Genomic DNA, 4,064 nt, shown 5'->3' with positions numbered 1-4,064 from the left:
ATCCAGATAATGCCTGGATCTTAAACCTGGAATCAAAATGTAAAACCAGACATATAAGTGGGTGCTTCTCATTTTACTAAGCCCATGAATGTGTAAGAAAGACATGTGCATACACTATAATTTTGCATAGATTTTTATCTGAAGGCAAGTCTTGTGATTAAAAAAAAAATCTTGCACATTTCCTTGCAGCTGTACTTAATTATATTCATACAGTTAGTTTTTAAGGTGCAACGCTGCCCAGACATCTTGCTGTTATTCATACAGAAGTTTATGCCCTTTTGTAACTCAAGTTATCCAGAAGATGGAGCCACAGAGTCAAACAAAATGGGAATGAAAATCATAAATGAGTATATTCTGGAGGTAGGTTCCTCTGACAGTCAGGACAAACCGGCTTTGTCAGTTTATGGTATTCAAATGTCAAGCAAATTATTTATTTAGATCTGTCTTGTTGTGATGACCTCACTGACTATACAGTATTCAAGATTGCACATTTAGTTGCCCTGAAGTAGCCCTGGCTTTCAGTCAGCAAAGATGAAGGGACATGAGGCTTTTATTTTGTCTTGCATTCACTTCACCTTTCCAGCTGCATGATGTATTTGGCAGATAACAGATTAGGCTATGATGCCATGACACTATTGACGAAATCAAAAGCAGTTTTATCAACATCTGAAAGATCCCTGGCTATGGACACATTTTGGGGAATGGAGTGAATAGTTATCACACTGCACTGTGTACCGACAGAGACTGGGGACCAACTGGCTAAGCAGCAGCTCTGCAGAAAAGGGCTGGGGGTGACAGTGGACAATTAGCTGAATATGAGCCAGTGGTGTGCCCTTGTTGCAAAGAAAGCTAACAGCATCCTGGGCTGCATTGGTAGGAGTGTTGCCAGCAGGTCAAGGGAAGTGATTATCCCCCTCTACTCGGCACTGGTGAATCCACATCTGGAGTCCTGTGTCCAGTTGTGGGCCCCCCACTACAGAAGGGATGTAGACAAATTGCAGAGAGTCCAGCGGAGGGCAACAAAAGTGGTTGGGGGGCTGAGGGACATGACTTGTGACCAGAGGCTGAGGGAACTGAGCTTATTTCATGTGGAGAAGAGAAGACTGCGGGGTTGCAAGGATTTAATAGTAGCCTTCAACTCCCTGAAGGGGAGTTACAGGGAGGATGGAGCTGAACTGTTCTCAGTGGTGGCAGATGACAGAATAAGGAGCAATGGGCTCAAGTGGCAGCAAGGGAAGTTGAGGTTGAATATTAGGAAAAAACTTTCTCCCTAGAAGGGTAGTAAAGGACTGGAACAGGCTACCCAGAGAGGTTGTGGACATTCCTGGAGGTTTTTAAGCCCTGGCTAGGATGATCTAGTTGGGGCTGGTCCTGCTTTGAGCAGGGGTTTGAACTAGATGACTCCTGAAGTCCCTTCCAGCCTTAACTTTCTACGGTTCTGATTCAGTGATTCTGGGGTGACACTACAAATGCACTTTTGTACAGTATCTCTGCCTCTTTTTCAGCCAGGGATCTGAGCATCACCTTCTCCTTCCATCTCTGAAACGCACGTGTCCAAGAAAACATTTTAACTGACTTGTCACAAATGTTGTCAAAACAAGCAGTCAGCTGTAGCGATCACACCGTGGTGGATGCTGAAATGGATTTCTAAAATTTTGCATGTACAGGGCAGCAAAAGTTGCTGTTCCCAAGATATTTGCTGTACTTCCTTTTGTATGTGGGAAAGAAAGCAGTAAATTTAATTATCTGGGTGCAATGGGTATTGAATAGCCAGTGTCATTTATATTTTATTGCATAGGAGACCCAATTTCCTGTGGTCTTTACCTAGACTGCAGCTGTAGACATGCATCACAGTAAACTAACTAATGGCATTAAGTTAACAAAAGAAAATCACAGAGAAAAATAGCCTTAACTGGGGTAGATTATAACAGACTGCAGCATGGCTGCCCTAGAGAAGTATTTGTAATTAGTTCCTCAACACTGTGGTTGACGCAGTGAGGAAAAGGAGAGGTTGTGTTTTTTTTTCTGTGCTTGTTAAATGGGACTTGAAGTTTTATTCTTGGGAGCTGGGAATCCCTGGAAGTTTTTTGCAGAGGAACAGGATTTCAGGATCTAGTCCTGTGCAATTAAAAAGCTGTTCTCACTCTTAATGGATTGAGATCTGAAGCAAGGGGTTTGTAGTCAACTGTGAAATGAAGTGATGAGTTTTGTCTGGTATCCAAGAGCAATGGGAAAAAGAGAGGACTAAATAACCCAGCATGGGAAACAGGGGCAACGCATAAGGGGTGCACGTGCACCCCTTGAGAGCACCAGTGCACCCCCTCAGGCTGCGCTCCTTGTTTAGCTGGCAGGCCAGGGGGCAGGTGGGAGCACTGATGCCCCCCACCTGCAAGCACCAGCCGGGGAGCGGGGCCGCCAGCAACAGTGTCTGCGCCGCTTCCGGTAGTGGCTGCGGGATTGGCCGCCGGGGGACCACCCGCCCGCAGTCACTGACTGGTGCCATGGGGGCATGTGTGCCCCCTGACTCAAGAGACACCAGACACCCAGGGTGGGAAACAAAATGTTCATAGAGTCTTATATTCATAGACTGTAAGGCTGGAAGGGACCTGGGAAGATCATCTGGCCCAGCAGGAAGACAACTGGGGGTCAGGGGACCCCAGGGAGGTGACCATCCCGTCTCCTCTTGAAGATCTCCAGGGTAGGCGATTGCACCACCTCTGGAGGGAGCTTCTTCACAGTCAGGGTGTCCGGACTGTGGAATAAGTTTTTCCTAATGTTGAGCCTGAATCGATCTTCCAGGAGTTTTTGGTCATTACTCCTGGTTTTCCCCTTGGGTGTCCTGGTGAACCATTGCTCACCAAGCCCTTGATGTCCTCCCCTAATGTAGCGGTAAGCTGCTAGCGGGTCCCCGCTCACGCGTCTTTTCCTCAGGCTGAAGAGTCCCAGATCCCTCAGCCTTTCCTTGGATGATTTGCCATGCAAGTCTCTGATCATACTGCTCTTCTTTGGACTCCCTCCAGTTTGTCCACATCCTTGTTAAAGTGCGGTGCCCACAACTGGACGCAGTCCTCCAGCTGCGGCCTCGCCAGTGCTGAGTAGAGCGGCAGAATCACCTCCTTGGTTTTGCTGGAGATGCATAGATTGATGCACGCCAGGGCATTAGTTGCTACAGCATCGCACGGCCGGCTCACATTCATACTCTGATCTATCATTACCCCCAGGCCCCTCTCACGCACGATGCGGGTCAGTTTGGCGTCGCCACGCCTGCCGGTGCGTTGGGGGCGGCTCGTCCCGAAGTGGAGCGCTTCGCACTTCTCAACGCTGAACTTCATCAGGTTCCCACTCGCTCACGGGGTCGCCGTTTGTCCGGTTTTATGGAGGTGTAACCCGGGCGGTACTCCCAGAGGTACCCCCTCTCCAGCTGAAGGGATCAAAGCAGGTGCACAAGCGCTGTGGGAGGTGTAGGGACTCTCCTCCCCCTGTAGAGCAGAGCCAGGCCCCCAACCATATACCTTTTAATACTGGGAACATAACAGGCGTAAATCAGAGGGTATAGTGGACACTACAACACCCCAAGGGGGCAGGACTCAAACAATCATTGCCAAAAAAACAGGGTTAAGAAAATATAAAACACAAACAGCAGAGCAAGCAATGCGGGTCGGTGAAATCTAAAAAAAAGGCACCCTCCAGGTGACCCGAGGGGCCAATCAGGGGACACAGGGGGTGAGTCTCTGGGGCCTGATTGGTGCGGGAAGGGAATCCCTCCAATCATCTTTTGCCCTTTCAAACCCCCTGGGCCAGGTCGCTGGGGGCCAGCCCCTCACAGAGGCCAGCCGGGTTTTCCACTACTCCGTCCTGTCAGCGCCAACCTGGACGCCTTTAGGTGACGCCGGTGGGACTCTGCAGAGGAAAGTAAGGGGCATAAAGGCGCCCGGTTTCAGAGGACAGAGTAGGGGGAACCCGGACCAACGGCCGCCCCGTGTCCTAGCCTGGGGGGTGGCAGCCGGGTCTCGCCGCGCGCCGTTGCTCTGCACTGGCACGGGGCGCCTCAGGAGCGGGGCTGC

The sequence above is a fragment of the Gavialis gangeticus genome, unplaced genomic scaffold, assembly GCF_001723915.1.
Source record: "Gavialis gangeticus isolate Ggan-Ray unplaced genomic scaffold, GavGan_comp1, whole genome shotgun sequence".
NCBI classification, from domain to species: domain Eukaryota; kingdom Metazoa; phylum Chordata; order Crocodylia; family Gavialidae; genus Gavialis; species Gavialis gangeticus.
The sequence above is the reverse complement of the archived record's forward strand: the minus strand, read 5'-3'. Positions refer to the sequence as shown.